The following is an 18,898-nucleotide window of genomic DNA, read 5'->3' on the forward strand; positions in this document are numbered from 1 at the left end:
TTGGGACAGTACCTTTTAGGCGGCGTTCAGCAATGCGATTGCGCGGTAGTCGCTACAATCCAGCTTTTCGCCCTTTTTGTAGATGGGACACACGACACCTTCCATCCACTCCTGCGGCAAAACTTCCTCCTCCCAAATCTTGGTAATGACCCAGTGCAGTGCTCTAGCCAGTGACTCACCACCGTGCTTAAATAGCTCTCCTGGTAGTTGGTCAACCCCAGGGACTTTGTTGTTCTTCAGCCGGCCAATCTCCTCCTGGATTTCCTGGAGATCTGGAGCCGGTAAAATTATGTCCTGCGCGCGTTCTCCCACATCCATCACCATACCGCCATCTTTGTCTGCCACATCGCCATTCAGGTGCTCTGTGTAGTGCTGCCGCCACCTTTGGATCACCTCACGCTCGTTCGTAAGAACGTTCCCGTTTATGTTCTTACACATATCAGGCTGTGGCACGTAGCCCTTACGTGAACGGTTTGACTTCTCATAGAACATTCGTATGTTATTAGCGCGGTACAGTTGCTCCGTCCAGAGCGTAAAATATTCATTTTCATGAAGCTACTTCAGTCCGAATTTTGACAAACATCGCATGATTATTCAAAACATAGAATGAAATAGTCAGACGACTACTCCACGAACTCATTCATTCGACTGTCACTGAGTGTGTTTACTATGTGCAGTTAATTACTTAATTAGGATTGTTTATATTGAGGTTTACCGTTGAAAGTGCCTTGCGGATGCAAATCGGATTCAGTCCTGTGTGATACATTACTTTACTCATTGAAAACATGTTTAGATTTTAAATAATTTATCAATTGTAGAATGTGCATATGTAAATATTCGATGACTAATATTCACCGAATATTGACAGTTCAGTGCCGACTATGAATGTGTCTGGAAGTGAGCTGGAAAGTAAAGAAAGGTGGACTTCACCAAAAAAATCGATTATTTTACACTCTGGCTCCGTCTTTTCACGGTCTCGATCTTCCTGCTGGCGCTTTTTCCTCCAGAAAATCGAGTTTTGTCTGTTCCGCGCCCGTTTATATCGTGCCTCTTTCGCCCTCGTGCGGTGTTCAAGCAATCTCGCCCATGCTGCATTCTTCTCTTCCACTAACTGCTCACATTCGCCGTCATACCAGTCGTTTCTCTGATCCGGAGCACCGTGCCAAGTGCAGCGGTTGCGGTGCTACCAATGGCGGATCGAATATCTCTCCAGCCATCTTCAAGAGACGCTGCGCCTAGCTGCTCTTCCGTTGGGAGTGCCACTTCCAGCTGCTGCGCGTATTCTTGGGCTAGTCTACCGTCTTGTAGCCGCCCAATGTTAAGCCGCGGCGTCCGATTTCGACGCGTGTTGTACACCGTCGAGAGTTTTGAGCGCAGGCATACTGCAACGAGGTAGTGGTCGGATTCAATATTCGCACTGCGGTAAGTGCGGACGTTCGTGATGTCGGAGAAGAATTTACCGTCGATTAGAACGTGGTCGATTTGGTTTTCCGTTTCTTGGTTAGGTGATCTCCATGTGGCCTTGTGGATATTTTTGCGGGGAAAGAAGGTGCTTCGGACTACCATTCCGCGGGAGGCTGCGAAGTTTATGCATCGTTGGCCGTTGTCATTCGATACGGTGTGCAGACTATCCGGTCCGATGACCGGTCTATACATTTCCTCCCTTCCTACCTGTGCGTTCATGTCACCGATGACGATTTTAACGTCCCGCAGTGGGCATCCATCGTATGTCTGCTCCAGCTGTGCGTAGAACGCTTCTTTCTCGTCGTCGGGTCTCCCTTCGTGTGGGCAGTGCACGTTGATGATGCTATAGTTGAAGAAACGGCCTTTAATCCTCAGCTTGCACATCCTTGCGTTGATTGGCTGCCACCCAATCACGCGTTGGCGCATCTTACCCAGCACTATGAAGCTGGTTCCCAGCTCGTTGGTGGTGCCACAGCTTTGGTAGAAGGTAGCCGCTCGATGCCCGCTTTTCCACACTTTCTGTCCTGTCCAGCAAATCTCCTGCAGCGCCACGACGTCGAAGTTGCGGGGATGTAATTCATCGTAGATTATCCTGTCGCATCCTGCGAAACCTAGCGACTTGCAATTCCATGTTCCAAGCTTCCAATCGTGATCCTGTATTCGTCGCCTAGGTCTTTGCCGATTATATCAAGTCGCATTATCTCTTATATTGTTCGTAATGATTGGTTTTCTAGGCGGCTTATTGGGCCTGCGCAAACCTCCTGTCTCGTCGGAGGGCCGTCGTGTCAGGGCGTCCCACCTAACACCAGGACTTGCGCTTTGAGCGGCACACGGTCGCTTTGGTGGGGCCTACTTGCGGATACATGCAGCTTTTTATAGAGGTTTAACAGGGCCCACTGTCAAACCCCACCACATCCTAGGCAGGCGCCACAACTCACAGATGGCCTGGGAAGGGATCGTCAAGCCCTTGGACATAGTCCCTGCTGCCCCCGATGTTTTAACGATGGCCATGTCAAATTAGCCGTCTTAATTTTTCTAGACTGAGCGAGCCAAAGTAAAAACACTCATTCTACTAGCCACACTCTTCTACAATTATGACAAAGTTTTCTGTGTAAATTTTGAAAAATATTCAACAGAACCTCAACAGGAACTTTCCGTGGATATTACGAACATTTTCCTGTAGTAGTTTGGAACAATTTTGTGAAAACTCATATGTGAATATGTACGTTATGTGGAAGATATTGATTTGAAAAAAGTATTGGAGGTAACTGTAGTGACCGAGAGTGAATTCTTGATAAGTTTGGTTGCTGGTCGTTTTGCAACCATTTTTTTGCGTCGATACGTCATAACAATGTTCATAAAACTGATTTAATGTTCTCTCGCCAAATCGCAGCGTACTGCGATTTTTCACTAATCAAAAAGTCAATATTTGTTTCTATATAAACAATTAATAGCTCTTAAGAACGTGTTCATGGAAGCATACTGTACACGATATGTAAATGTTTCAAATATGTTTTTACATCTGCACAACATATCCTCGTATTCTCCACAGAAACCACCTTCCCTTCGATGGGGCTCGAACCCATAACCCTCAGTACGCTAGACTGATGCTTTAACCAACTAAGCTACGAAGAAACTCCGTCGGCCTTCGCAATTTAGCGGCTACTGAATCAGCTCGAGATTCCCAAATTGGACGCAAACTGCATATTCCGGAAAGACGTAATCCTACGTCAAAAATTCCATGTGGTCACTTTACCTATGAACCTTTAAACATTTTATACAATATTTGATGTGTGAAGTTTAGAACTGATTAAATCGACTTTTACAAAATATCTGAAGAGAAAAGTTGCAAGTACTTTCTAAGAAAATTTTGTATTTGCATTTTTCCACAGATGTGCCCGCTTTGCGATTAGCGGCCATCTGATCAGTCGAACGACAAATCCCAAAAGATTTAAAATTTCATGACATGCCATTCCTAAATAGCAATCCGTGTATAATGCCCAAAGCGATGTCAGTTGCCTCTACCCAGAACAGACAATAAAAAAACATAATTTCCCATAATTCACAGACGACGTATCGTCCACTACTCATTACATATTGAATGGATTCCGTCGTTGTATAATTCCCTGAAGTACGATTTTCCTATTATCTTATGGCCGTCAATGGTCACTCGCCGCAAGTAAAAAAAAAAGCACCGTTTAATAGGATTACGAGACATCCTTCCGTACTTTTACGTCGCACACTTCCATGGGAGCACGTTTATCAATGTAGATAACGCAATAAATAAACAATCGCCAATTTTCGTCAGACAAGCAACTAACATAAAACACCACGCGGCTCCATGTGAACACATGGCCTACTGCAACGACCGAACAATTTCCACTCCATCTCGTTTGTTTTCACTCACCTTAAATCTACGGATACACTAATCAAACGGGGGTCTGGGGCACCGGGCTCGTTAGTCCTCGTTCTCACAAGCCGTTAACCGTTCCGGCCTGTCCTCGTCTACCGTGGTTGGCTTCCAGAAGAAGATGTAGTACGCGGACAGGAGCAGCGCCGCGAAGGACACCGTGAACAGATAGATGCACACCACGATCACCCGGACGCACTTGGGTGTTTCCTTCTTTTTGTTCTCGTACACCTCTCCGCCAGCTTCCGCAGTCTCCTGCTGGGCGTACAGCGGCTGATTCGTCGAAGATTCGTTCTCCATGTTATTTTTTGGGGGGTTCTCGCCTCACTACCGATTCCACTTCCACGAAGACCAGCTGTCCATTCGATGCTCACCGCCAGACTGAAGCGGACTCGGCCAGCGAAAGTGAATTACTACTCGAGCGTAACGGTGCGGTACGGTGGCAGTGCGCTCGCGCAGATCAGAACCCATTCTTCCGCGGACGGCTTCTGCTTCTGAGTTCAGAATGTCATTCATAACAAAGTGCGCTTACCTTCGCGAACACGTAAGTAGTCTTAAGCTTTTTATTTGCTTTTCTCGTACAGGTGCGTGGAAAGGTTAAGGAATTGGTCAATCACAGGTTTGCCTTTCTCCTTCATTTGGTATAAGAAGAGGAAAGACTTGCCGTTTATACAAAAGCATTAAAAATGTCTTATTCTTTTAGAAAATAAAAAAAACATGTAATTGGGTTGTTCAGCAGAGAGGAATATGAGATTTTTTGCCATAGATGGCATGCTTTTCTGATCTCCAACATTTATTTATTTGGTTTGCATACATTTTATTTACATTTTTGTATAATAAAAATAAATCATTTCAATCGATAGAATGGCACTAACATTAATAGAATGACAGTTCACAGATCAAATATTTAGTCCCATATAAATTTAAAATACGAATTTAATTCTGAAAAAATGTAGATAGTCTCAGTTTTTCTGTACAGATTCAGAATATACTTTTTGAATACAAGAAAGACACCCAATATAGGCGAGGTGGATTAATCCGAATATTGTTTGCAAGTTCTTAGACATTCAATCCATGACTGGGGGTGGTGGTAGACAAAAATAGCGTGACCAGTAAGGTGCCTGTTTACGTTGCGGTTATCCAACGTCGCCGACCCGCGGGATAGAAGGATCGGATCGGATCAATCGTAACAAGCGAAGACGTTCTATCGAGGCTTATTTTCTTTTGCTGCTTCTCCTTTCCAAACAGCGACTTGGCGTGTCATTCATGGACTTACGTAACGAAATCGATTGGGTAGACATGAATGTTTTTTTAGCCAGCGTAACGACAGAAGGCTATTTTGCCATAGGCACGCAGCTGACTGATCCGTGAAATAGCGGAAGAGAAGAAATTGCATTTTATAGGATTAGCGGTTGGTTAGCTACAGTGCAGGTCGACAGAGTATTAAGGGATGAAGTTTCAGTGGGAAATTTTACACCTTCGGTCAAGAAGGATTTAATGGGCGCGTGGCCTTGCGGAACGGATTATACCCGGGGATTAGGCACATTGTCGATCGACGGAATGACCTGCAATACCTGCTGACCTTTGAATTTGTCGCAATTTTCTGTGGCATATATTGATTTCATACTAAGCTTTTGCATACATTCTGATCATTCTCTTGTGGGAATTAGAAGGAATTGCCCGTAGGAGCTCAGAAAAAAATGAATAACAGGATAATTTCCTAAAGAAATTCTGAACAATTTTCTGTACAAATATCAGAAGAATTTTCCTTAAGAATTAATAAAAGAAATGCCGAGGAAATTGAAAAAAACATTTTATAAGAAAATTCAGAGAAAATACTTCCCTATGGAAATCATTAGAAATTCTCATTCAAATTTAGAAGAAACTTCCGTAGTAGAGAAGACAGTCTTTTCAACCTGCGGAACAGTCTCGATGACCATTCGTTGGGGCCGAAAGGGACGATTACGTCAATTTCCAGTCTCCCCAAGATTGAGTCAAAGAAACAATGCTGACGTGCCACCGGCTGGCTGAAGCAGGCTTCAAGATATCTGGATGTGCAGTTTGCTACTCAAGGATTTTCCGGAGAATTGTGATCCGCTGATTTCTGAGTAGTTCCGACACTGGATACTGTCGTAACCGGACCGTTCAGTTGTTAAGATTGCGTGTTGGCTCTGTCACATTTCAACAAACGTCCCAAAATGTAAATAAATAAAATAACCAAAAACCTATTACACTCAACCCACTTTTTACGTCACTTATTGAGGGAACGTAAACCGAATGTGACGTAAAAAGAATTTTTGCTAAAATTTCTAGTATTTCACTTGAATACGTGAGGATACTTTCAAATACATTCACTTGCGTCTTACATGAGGTATTGTAAGATCTCTCCAAATCCAGGCATATGAGATGTTATAAGATCTCCAAATTGTCCTGGAGTTTGAATCAAATGGTCTACCGAATCAACCAAAGCCTTCATGATGTCCCAAGCCGTTGTATCAACTCAATTATGTCCTCCGAAGAATTGTCTTTCACTTGCGACATATGAGGTGTAGTAAGATCTCCAAATTGTCCAGAAGTTAGAATCAAATGGTTTACAGAATCAACCAAGGCTTCCACGATGTCACCAGCCTCTGTGATAATCCAATTTTGTCTTCTGAGTATTGGTCCTTTACTAACGTCTCAAATTGGTCTTTTATTAACGTCTCAAATACAGGCAAATTAGATATTGTAAAATCTCCAAATTGTCCTGGAGTTTAAATCAAATGGCGAAATGAATCAGCCAAAGCTTCCATGGTGCCCTCAGCCGCAATATTATCCCAATCATGTCCTCCGAGTATTTATCCTACACTAACGTCTCAAATACAGGCATTTGAGATGTTTTAAGATCTCCAAATTGTTCTGGAGTTAGAATCAAATGGTCTACCGAATCTACTGAGGCTTGCACAATGTTCTCAGCTGCGGTATCATCCCACCCATGCCCTCCGAGTATTTGTCTTTCACTTCCGTCTCAAGTCCATGTATATGAGAAGTTTTAAGATCTGCAAATTGTCCTGGAGTTTGAATAAAATGGTCTACAGAATCAACCAAGGCTTCCACGATGTCCCCAGCCTTTGTGTTAACCCAATTTTGTCTTCTGAGCATTGGTCCTTTACTAACGTCTCAAATACAGGCATGATCGATATTGTAAGATCTCCAAATTGTCCGGACTGATTTTACGGCGACGATCCTAGCCCAGGAAGGTAAATTGGCACAAGTTGCCAATGAGGCACGCCGCATGAAGCTTGAGATCCTGGGACTGAGTGAAGTCCGTTGGCCAAACTTTGGAGAACACAGAACGCCGTCGGGATAAGTTCTGCTATACTCTGGTTTACGAGGTGAACACGCTCCCCGGCATCCCGGAGTTAGCTTCCTGCTAAGCGCTCAGGCACACTCTGTGCTTATGAAGTGGGAACCTATAAGTGAAAGGATAATCGTTGCCAGATTTAGAACACGGGTCCGAAACCTTACTATAATCCAATGTTATGCGCCGATGCTGCTGATCTGCAAGACAAAGAGAACTCTACAGTCAACTCAATGCCGTCGTAGATATAATTCCGAAGGGTGATATCAAGATCTGTTTGGGCGACTTCAATGCGAAGATCAGATCCGACAACTCGAACCATGAGCGCATTATGGGACGCCATGGTCTCGGAGAAATGAGCGAAAACGGAGAGCTGTTCGCAGAATTTTGTGGTAATAACGACATGGTGATCGGGGGATCGCTCTTCCCTCATCGATTGGTTCACAAGGTCACGTGGATCTCCCGTGACGGCTTTACAGAAAATCAAATCGACCACATCTGCATCAGCCGAAAATGGAAACGGAGCCTTCTTGATGTACGGAATAAACGTAGTTCCGATATCGCGTCTGATCATTGTAGTATTCAGAGCAAGCGGCTAATGATTTTAGTTTTTATGAGTGATTCTAGACTATGAATTGATTCTGCTATTCCGGATAGTACATTAAACATAAGCAATCAAATATACCAATCGTGAAATCACATATTTCGCGTGCCCCAATTTACCGTACAATGTGGCAAGTTTTACATTAGACTTGATTCGAATTCTCAATTTTGCATAAGCGCTAATACTGATCTCTATCGTGAAAGAATCTGTGCATGATTGAGTATTTGAGAGTATGGAGACCAACATATTGAATTTTCTGACAAACTTTACTTCATTTAAGCGTGTGCCAATGAATCGGTAGCTTGTGAGGGGCTGGGAGAGGTTGCGCGGCGGGGTATGGCAATGCTAGCGCATTGCTGCCACCGCAGTGTGAGATGGTGTTGGTAGCGCCATCGGGTTGATTAGCGACGACGAAGATTGCACCAGCAGTTTGTTGTCGAATTTTAAAACGAACAGTCGCACCGCTCTTCAACGGCGGATTCCATTCAGCCGTTTTCGGCTGGAATACGACAATCATCACCTCCTCATCGGCGAAATACGCCTGCGCATTATGCGAATTCGTCGGCAGGAGGAAAGAGTTGGACAACGATTCAACACACGCCGACTGGAAGATGCCACGGTGAAACGGTCCTTCTTTGAAGAACTGGAGACGCGTGCTGCAGAAACTCCGTAAGGTGGCAGCGTGGAAGACCAATGGACCGCCATCAAGAATGCCTTCATCGCCACCAGCGAGAACAATCTGGGCGAACTACGCACCCAGAGAAAACAATGGATCACCGATGAGACCTGGAGGAAGATAGAGGAGCGAAGAGAAGCCAAAGCCGCGATAGAGCGATCGAAAACCATAGGAGCCAAAGTCTTAGCCCATCAGCGATACGCGGCTCTTGTGAAGGAAGTAAAACGCTCATGTCGACGGGACAAGCGAGCGTGGGCAGACTCTCTGGCCGACGAAGGAGAGAGAGAGCCGCCACAACCGGGGACATTCGCCTCCTCTACGATATCTCACGACGCTTAAGCGGGACGAAGATGAATTCAACGATGCCTGTGAAAGACGCGAATGATCAGTTATTGACCGACCCAACTGACCAGCTGAAACGCTGGTTCGAGCACTTCGAACAACTTTTTCAAGTGCCAGCCAGGCCATCACCACCTCGGCATGATCTGCCGTATAACACGCGTCAATACCGAAGCTCCATCACTGCTAGAGATTCAAACAGCCATCCAAAGCATGAAATCGAATAAAGCCCCAGGGGTCGACCGCATATCAGCCGAGATGCTCAAAGCTGACCCCATGACATCCGCTCAACTACTGCATCGTTTATTTCGTAATATCTGGGACACCGCAACTTTCCCGGTCGACTGGATGCAAGGTATCTTAGTGAAGGTGCCCAAAAAGGGTGACCTTACTGTATGCGATAACTGGCGAGACATTATGTTGCTGTGTACCGTTGTCAAAGTTCTGTGCAAAATTATCCTAGCCCGGATTCAGGAGAAGATCGATGTGACTCTCCGGCGGCAGCAAGCCGAATTCCGTGCCGGAAGAACCTGTGTGGACCATATTGTCACGCTCCGCATCATTCTGGAGCAGGTCAACGAGTTCCAAGAGTCCCTTTACTTGGTATTCATTGACTACGAAAAAGCTTTCGACCGTCTCAATCACGAGCATATGTGGAGCGCCCTGAGACGCAAGGGGGTTCCTGGATGTATTCTATCACCGTTACTGTTCCTCATCGTAATCGACGAGATTCTGGTAGATGCGATTGACCGTGAACCAAACCGCGGGCTGTTATGGCAGCCTATAACCATGGAGCACCTAAACGACTTCGAATTGGTTGATGACGTTGCACTCCTCGCGCCTTGCCGAGCGCTCCTCTTCGGCAGGTTTAGTCATCAACGTCAACAAAACCAAATCGTTGGATGTAAACACGGTGACTCCTTCCAGTTTCACAATAACCGGGTAACCAGCGGAGAATGTTGAAAGCTTCCAATATCTTGGTAGCCAAATGGCGTCATACGGCGGCACCGAGATCGACATAGGCGCACAGATAAAGAAAGCAAGGGCTGCCTTTGCGAGTTTAAGAAATATCTGGAAAAACAGATAAGTGAACGCACCAAAATACGAATTTTCAACTCTAACGTGAAATCTGTGCTGTTATACGCTAGCGAAACATGGTGTGTATCAGTGGAGAACACTCAACGGCTGCAGGTGTTCATTAACAGATGCCTGCGGTATAGAATTCGGGCCTGGTGGCCTCACAACTGGATCTCAAGCAACGAACTCCATCGTAGTTGTCACCAGAGGCCGATAGCAACAGAAATTCGGGATCGGAAGTGGGGCTGGGTCGGCCACACTCTACGTAGGGGCGGAAACGAAATCTGTAAACAAGCATTAGACTGGAACCCAGCGGGACATCGCAGCAGAGGCAGACCCAGAGGCTCATGGCGGCGAAGCCTCAATAAAGAAATAAAAGAAGTCGACCGAAATCTAACCTGGCAACAGGTTAAAGCGATAGCCGGGCAACGCTCAGGATGGAGATCTTTCAAGTCGGCCCTTTGCACCACCGGAGGTGTACAGAATCCATAAGTAAAGTAAGTAAGTACACTGATTTGCGCTTCAAGATGAAACCAAAAATTAACTGAGTGACCCCTGGTGAAAGAATTTTTGAAAATAAATGGAACGCGGCTTCAAAATCCAAGACGCAAGTTTGTATGGAAAATGAGGGATGTTCAAGCCATGAGAGCACCTCTACGGTAGTCTCCATCTAAGTCCCTATCGCTATTTCCGGGCCGCATATAGGGACCCACTTCTACAGGTAGTTTCTAAACGGGAATTTAAAATGAGAACGCAACTCAAAATTAGCCGTGAGTTCCCAAATTTAGCACATACGGGGTTGCTAAATTTCTATACAGGGTTGTTATTCTTAGGGTTCTTAGGGTCTGTCTCATTTGGAGAATTAAACTTAAAAGTGACAGTTCGAAAATTAAAAAAACACCCCGTTATAAGAATGGCTGGTGCTACCCAGCAATTCCAATAAGACATCGATCGAAAATGATTCGATATCTGTCAAAAGTAATCTTGCTCTGCGAGCAGGGTTATTCGATAATTATTGAAATGTCACTTTTAAGTTTAATTTCAGTTTAATTATCCAATTGAGACAGACCCTTAGCACAGACTAACAGACATAACACTGTGAACAAATTTTCTAAAAAACATAGTTCCTCTTATTTTGCCTTCACGTTCACGCCATCTATAATACAGGTTCCAAGGCATTCAATTGCTAGAGGGGAATCCCTCGCACCGGAAATAATTTCTGACTGGTGGGGTTCCCTCGTCGCTCTACAAATCAGTTGTCAAAATAAAACAAACAAAACAAGCCTCCTCGGTACGTTGCAAATAATTTTGAATATACAAATCATTTTTTTTTTTTTTTTTTTTCATTTTTTTTTTTTTGGCGCAGCAAGATGGAGGGCAGAAATCAGGAACCGCCTGATATTCAAAACCTAGCGGGGCAACAGCAAGAAAATGAAGGAATACTGGACTGGAGCATGCTAGGAGCAGCGAGTTGGCAAACACAAAACGACATTACAACAGGAGCAAGGACAAGTGGACCTCGAGGGCGGAGCACAGTCGGAGAAGCAGTGAACATAACCTACAACAGATCAGATCAAGGGCCATACCGATTGTATTTCGAATTGCGGGATACGAACAATGGAGTAAGACGAATTAACAAATACTCACTCGGTAGCAAGCTGCGAAAAATGGATGGATACAAAAAGCATATCGAAGACATGAAACAAGTGGGAAAAATCCCATAATGCTCTACGTGAACAGCTACGTGAAAGCAAACGCGCTAATGGAGGAAATCAATCGAGAGAAAATGGAGAATACAAAGCGTATGTCCCAGTCCACCTTGTCTGCGTGACAGGTATAGTTGCTGGAGTGCCGGCAGATATTCCGATCGAATAGATTCAGGAAGACATACAGTGTGACGTACCTAATGTAAGGGTAAGGCGAGTGACCCGTAAGGAGGGAATGGAAAGATTAACAATCAACCGTATAAGCGAGATGTTCCGTGAAATAGTGCTGCCGGATCGAGTAAGACTGTTCTGTTGCAACAGCAATGTGAAACCGTTCATCCAAAGGCTAGTTAGCATAGCAGCATAGCATAGCAGCATAGCATAGCATAGTTACGGTGTACTTCGTAGATTGGACACTAGTGATACTCATGTTTTTCTTTTGAAATCCTTATTCAGATTGCTATCAGAAATCAAGGTGGATGTGGTCCTTGATTTCAATCTAGGATAAAAATCACAAAAGCATGAGGATTACTACTCCTGGCCACGCCCATCTTCACCGTAACTTAGGAAGGGAAGGAAGTGTTGGTGTAGTACTTACTTAACGAGAGGCCCTGACTCAGCGACACCCTCATAAGTACCACGGATTTGGATATTGGGGAAGGTATTCGTTGGGTCAGGATTTGCCTGTAGCTGACAATATGACCGTGGTAGATCTTACACCGTAATACACCACGCAAAGGTGTCTACCCAGCATTACGGGTGTACCGTTCATCCAAAGGCTAGTTGTTTGCAGTAAATGTCTACGGTTCAACCACTTCGCCGATAACTGCAAAGGCAGCAGGAGATGCGGGCAATGCCTATCTCCCCACGAAACCGAAGAGGAGTTCAAAACTGCTCGAAACCAATGAGATGTGCACACTGTAAATCAACGGAACACAAAACACAAGATGAAACCTGTAAGGAGAAAATAAGACAGCTTAACATAAAGAAGGTAATGGCAAAAAGTGCCATCACATTCACCGAAGCCAAGGAGCTATACCCAATATGGACCCAGAACGCATACGCACCACTAGAAAATGCGGAGGATTTCCCAAGCTTACCAAACACATACGTGGAAATGTCGTCTGGAATATTCTCCAACCCACTACGAGAACAATGGCAGAAGACTAACGAGCAGAGAGCAAAGATCCAACCGGCGGTTAAAATGTACAAGGACAAACCCAAAGACAACACCAAAAAAACATCTGGAGGAAAAAGGCCTAGGACCGAAGACACCCAGCAAAATCAAGCGACGCAGTTAAACAGCAAGGCCGAGCCCGGTAGCCAGACCAATGGAATTACCTTGAACAACACGCACAAGGTTTCTGAAAAAGAAAGATGGGAACGATTAACACAAGATGCCAAACGGAATGCAGAAGCAACAGCGAACCGGAATCTGCAAAGCACGGTGATGTCATTCTACGCCGACTTCCTACAAGAGATTGGAACATCCGAGGAGACAAAACGTAAGTTCAAAATATGCACGCAAAAGCACTTTAATCTAACTAGTTCTGTAGTCGAAAACGAATAAAAAAAAAAGTAAGTTCTGAAACAAACAAAAAAAAAACTATATCAAAGCTCTATAAACATTTTCTTTAAAATTCGCGGGAGAAAATAAAACAAAAATTTTGCAATGCAACGTTCAGAGTTTGGAAAAGCAAAAAGCTGAAATTCGGAGAGTACTAGTAGAAGGAAACTATGATATAGCTATATTATCAGAGACGTGGACGCAACCAATACTAGAAAACAGCAGTAGATATAGAATAGCTAACTACCATCTAATACCTAAATCTCGTTATGATAATTATGGAGGAGTGGCGATATTACTTCACAATGATTATAACTTCATTCCCTGACACTACCTGATACAGCCGATGGCATACAGACATGCGCTGTGAAGATACCAATATTAGATATTGTAATAGGTGCCATATATGTGAGTCCATCAACATCAAACAAAGATTTCGAAGAGGATATACAGAGGCTTCTTAATCAGCTTAGGGTACACCGAAAAGTTGTATTAGGAGGTGACATAAACGCGCACCACTACCTTTGGGGAAACGACAATTGTGACAGGAAGGGAAATATATTTGCAGACATTATGCTAGGGGTAGATCTGGTCCTCATGAACACTGGGGAGAGCACATTCAGGCCGATCCAGCTAAATAAGAAATCAAGTGCAATAGATGTAACCCTTATCAGTCCTAACCTGTACAATGACGCCGAATGGAAAGTTCTAGAATTCGGCATAGGTAGTCATCACATGGCCATAGAAGTAAACATAGTCGGCTCGCAGAGAAAGAAGAAATACATATATAACATGAACAGGATAAGCGAAACCTTGGGCGCACTAGGCAAGGAAGATGTGAAAACAATAACAGACCTGAACAAACACGTAACCAAGGCATACAGACAGAACAGGAAGAAGGACGATCGAACGCCGAAACCATGGTGGTCGGAGCAAGTAGAGGTAGCATGGAAGCAAAAATCAGAAGCCAGGAAGCAGTTCAACGGGATGTCTACACTAGAAAACCTGCTAGAATATAAAAGAAAAGCTGCATTGTTTCAACGACTTAAGCGAGATGAGATGAAAAAAACATTCGAAGAATTTTCCAACGAAATCACACCATTCATGAACTCAAGCGAATTATGGGCTAAAGTAGGACGATTAACAGGGAAAAAATTAAGCGAAAGGTAACGAATATACTGGAAGACGATAGGAAAGTAGCGGAGGATTTTCTAGATCTGCATTTTGGACCTAATGATCCCGTAGCATACACACCGTCCCTACCTTTAGCCCAGGACAACATTCTCACCATCGAAAAATGGAGCACAATCTTAGCCGATAAAGGGAAAAGAAGATCCGCGCCAGGCGAGGACCGCATAACATATGAAATGTTGAGGAAACTGGTGTTACGTTTACGTCATTTAGTATGTTCATTCATTAAAATTCGTAAAGATTTGTCAGAATATGGATCGCAAATATCGCCTCGCATGCCCGCATAACGTACCAACCGCCAATTCGAATACAAACCAGAAATGCATCCCTGCGGGAAACAAAAGCCCTTCCGTACGCTGTCGTGTCAATTTGACGTGACTGAAACACACGCACACTTCGAACGGCCACAACGTATGTCGTACACGGTAAAAATCAACACGCTCAATTTAACTGTTCCATCTATTGAATGATCAACTTTAAATCACTATTATTGAAAATGATATTCCTTTGATTTGGAAGTGGTGTCACACCTTTCACAAGTGTGTTGAATGCAGACAATTCCATAACATCAACAGTGTTGATCAAAGTGCTACTCACTGGATATTGAAATGATTAGCACTTCGATCAGCCCCAATAATGTCTCCACTAGAATTGAAAGTGCTATGCTATTGAATTCACAGGTTCAATGCTATTGATTTAAGAGTGGAGCGATATTGGTGTTGTTCTAAAAATAGATGACAGTTCTTTCATCTGTTCTGCTTATTTCAAGAGGTATTTCGAAGTGTGAGATGGAGTCATGGTAAGACGAAGGACTTTCAAGCAAAAGGTATGTTATTCAAATCTGAGCTGAGGTAATTCTATTTTTTTATTTTGTTGTTTTATAACCAAAACATTGTGCACGTCAAATGGAAGTGGTGGTCTTTAAATGCGATGACCTCAGCTATTGATATTGATTTGATTCCAAAGTAGTGCATATTCAAATGCAGAACAGTTCGCATGAACGTGTATATTTTTTACCGTGTATTGATAGCAGAAACGTACGACACTGTTTCCGGGTCGCCTCTGTGAGAAGAAGCATCGCCGTCGCCATCATCAGGCATTCATAAAAAGTTAAACTTTTGTCCACACACGAGGGACAATATATTCAGTGCCGTTAAACTGATTCGTGCTGTGCGTACAATTGTGGAGGTGTTTTAACTTCAGCGGGAGGAAGTAAAACCCGAGACGGCCTACATCGCAGGCAAACACAAAAGTAGTGGGCGAAGTTAAGGCAATTTGCATCTCTCAGATGGTCCGGATTTCCAACCGAGGAAAAAATAGCGACGAAAACTTTGTGCTGATCGAGAAAACATCGAACAAGGTCGAGCAAAGGCTAAAATTGGCCACAATTGTCCGAAGCTGATCACAGAACGGTCTCTAAAGTCGGCCAGAGTCTCAACAGTTCAAAATACCCCATCCATTGGGGTGTTTTTGAAGACTGGCGTTCTCTTGGACTACTATTTTGCCAGACCGTGAGCTTGGAGGACCGTTGTTCTTGTCAGATAACGTAAGCATCTCCACCGGACGGGTAGATAGGCCGGATCGCTTAGCAGTCTTCGTCGAGTTGCGGATCGGTTTTGCCGGGTCATCGTGGAGTACGGTGTCCGTTTTCCTCGGACTTCGGAGTTGTTCCAGCCCAATCAGATCGTTGGTACGTGAAGGAACCGAACGCGGTCGTACTGGACGGCCAGAGGGGTCTCCAGCGGAGGACGTTCGTCGTGCGAGTGGTGCGATGGCAGGGTGCATGAGGCGGATAATCCCGGCGGCAAGTGAGCCGTCAGAAAGTTGGTAGGCCAGGGTGCACCCAAGAAGAAGATTCGTGAGTACACAAACTGTTAGCCTGTAAGCAGAATGATTAGAGAAAGGAGAGAGTAGATAGCAGGAGCAGTAGAAGAAAAGGAAATGACAGTCGAATATATGTGATGAATGAACATTCGTGAGATTCTTGAACTTTATTTCATGGTTGAGCACATGTCCTCCAGTTTGTGTGAATTTTGTCCGCTTTAGCAATTACGCTCTACCGCTACCGGAGATTTCACAACACTGGCGCCCAACAAAACGAACCATTTAGTTTGTGGTTTGTAGATTTTTGAGTTTTTGGAAATTTGTGTTGAGTTTGTGGCACAATTTCTGTTTAGTAACACGTTAAGAACCTACCACTTATTTTATTAGTTGGCTAATTTTAGACCTTAAGGATCATGGATCCAGCAAGCCTGACCGAAGAGGAAATAGGTTACGAATTGGCGTTGCGCCACGTAACCAATCTTGGTTCACTTCCTCGCAGGGCCAGAGCCGTCCGTTTGCGTGCTCTTATGCAGGAAGATGAAATTAAAAACACAATTTATGACACTTCTTCCCACGTTATGGAAGCTGTCGACAATATCAGTCAATGTCAATCGGAAGTAAGCAAAATAGTTTCGGAACTCGACGGAGCCTTCAAGCGTGGTGATATTCCAGCAGTGCGGGTAATACGATCGCGTTTGATTCACTATCGCGAACGGTTAGCCATCGTGGATCCTCCGGCTAATCACAGTGAAACACATGCAGCATTGTCACTACTGGTGCAGTTTTCGTTGGAGGACACAGATGACGCATTGGGCAGAACGAAGAAACAGGTGAAAGCTAAAGTGAACAATGAAGGTGCGAAGAACACTGGTGCTATTCCCAAAGGAACGTTGCAGACTTCAACATCATCCGGAGTAAACTTTCTAGGATTTGATGAAAATGGAGATCCAAGGAATCAGTCAAGTGCAGCAGACCAATATTTCGTCATCCAAACCGAGGAAGGCAGACAACAATCCAGATCGACGCCAACGACGACCGATCCGTTAGCAGCACTTCCAGCGCGGAATAGTCCTACCGTCCAAGGCAGTCAACATGGAGCAGAATCGCTGGAAGTTCAGCGAGTCAATCGAGGAAGAGGTCACAGGGATGAAAGCCAACGTCCTACAGTCCAGAGCAGTAGATACAGCTTACAGAAAGAGTCCAGCATACGGGAGCCAACATTCAGTAGCTTCGCTCCACCGCCGTATGAGTCAAGAACGGAGGTAGTCGAATCAGACGTTAGACAGGATTTCCACCACCAAGAATACAATCAGCTCCGCAATGAGTTGCTGCGCAACCTGAATCAACGATGGCAAAACTACGCTCCGCATCGTAACCACGGCTGGCAAGATAACGCTCCGAGGCCGCTTTTCGAGGAAAGGAGGACGCAGAAAGCAATTCACAACTGGCCGTTCCGATACAAGGGAGAGAAGGATGGATCTTCGCTGAACACATTCCTGCAGCGGGTAGAAACATTCGCCGCTTCGGAGGAGATCGCAGATGATTTGCTGCTGAAAAGCGTAAAACATTTGCTGTTGGACGACGCTCTCAACTGGTACAGCAACATGTATGCCACAGCAACACCAGCGGCGGATCTCGTTGCCTTACGGTGCTTTAATAGAACCAGCTTTAGCCACTCCAAATACATCACAGCGTCAAGCAAAGCCGCAACAACCATTGCAACGTTTTGGAAGAGTCCATGCATTGGAAGCAGACAACGCGCAGAGCTACACAAGCGGTGAAGTACCGGCGGAAAGCGACTGTCCAGTGCAAGAAGAGGAGAGAATAGACCAGCGTATGGAGGCGATACTACAGCAAGTGAACGCTCTCAAACTACGATTCGACCGTCGTGAAGCAGTAGGTAGGCAAGTTTTCGACAATCGCCCTCACGCAGTAGTAGAAGTTCTCGGCAGGCAGATTACTGGGTTGCTCGATAGTGGCGCCAACTGCTCCATCCTAGGAGGCGATCACACGAAATTAGCACAGGAGTTAGGACTACAGAAGACAGCACTGGGAGGAGGTATACGAACTGCGGATGGAACTGAGCACAGGATACAATCCTACACTCGGCTACCTGTAGCCTATAACAACAAGAACGAAGTCGTCACCATGTTGCTGCTCCCAACGCTGCCAACTTGTGTGATATTCGGAATGAATTTCTGGGACACATTCGGCATCAAGCCAATTTGTTGTACCATCGACTTGCAAGCCGAGAAGGAAGAGAAGTCAAAACAAGAAGCGACGAAGGAGTTATCCACGGAAGAGCACCATCGACTCCAGGAAGCAATAAGTTTATTCCCGAAAGCAGAGCCCGGAAAGCTGGGAAGAACGGATTGCTACACCCACCGCATCGACATAGGAGACGCAAAACCACGTAAACAACGCTACTACCCGATGTCGAAGTACGTGCTGGATGAAGTAAATAAGGAGATAGACCGTATGCTGGAACTCGACGTGATAGAAGAGGCACTGTTCTCACCGTGGAACAATCCGTTAGTAGCCGTGAAGAAGAAGACTGGTCAGTATCGAGTGTGTCTAGACGCGCGTCACCTCAACTCGGTGATGGTCAACGAAGGGTATCCAATACCTCAGATATCTGCGATCATGAACAATCTCAGTGGTTGCACATACATCTCGGCGCTCGACCTCAAAGATGCCTTC

This window comes from Armigeres subalbatus, chromosome 1 (genome assembly GCF_024139115.2).
Source record: "Armigeres subalbatus isolate Guangzhou_Male chromosome 1, GZ_Asu_2, whole genome shotgun sequence".
Lineage (NCBI taxonomy): Eukaryota > Metazoa > Arthropoda > Insecta > Diptera > Culicidae > Armigeres > Armigeres subalbatus.